Raw genomic sequence first — 462 nt, 5'->3', positions numbered from 1 at the left:
TAATCACTGAGACGAGGTGTGTAACCTCTTTATTCCTCCTTTCTTCAGTTATTCAAAGAAAAGTGGAGTTTTTTTGCGAAAGTTTGATCGAATCCTATTCACTCAACCAGTCAACCTGCGCAGGCGATCGATTAATGCGCGGTTGTATAGTTCCGTGCAAATCATTCCATTCTGTTAACACTTCTTGTCAGTTTTCCTATTTTGGACTAAAAATCAAGTACACAGATATGCTGTTATTCTGCTGTGGCGGCAAAGGCATATATTGCGTGTTCTGTATATGTTTTGGTATCGCTTAGCATTGTGTTCTTTCGTCAAATGGGACCAGCAGACGAACTTTTGCACCCGTGTTCCAACGTTAAAAACTGTATGAAGTTCAGTTTTCTGGGGAAAATAGTGTATGAAACCGCTTTATGTTGTTTAAATTGATGAGATGTGTGCATTTGGTTGCGTGTGATCTGTTTA

This window comes from Littorina saxatilis, linkage group LG17 (genome assembly GCF_037325665.1).
Source record: "Littorina saxatilis isolate snail1 linkage group LG17, US_GU_Lsax_2.0, whole genome shotgun sequence".
Lineage (NCBI taxonomy): Eukaryota > Metazoa > Mollusca > Gastropoda > Littorinimorpha > Littorinidae > Littorina > Littorina saxatilis.
The sequence above is the reverse complement of the archived record's forward strand: the minus strand, read 5'-3'. Positions refer to the sequence as shown.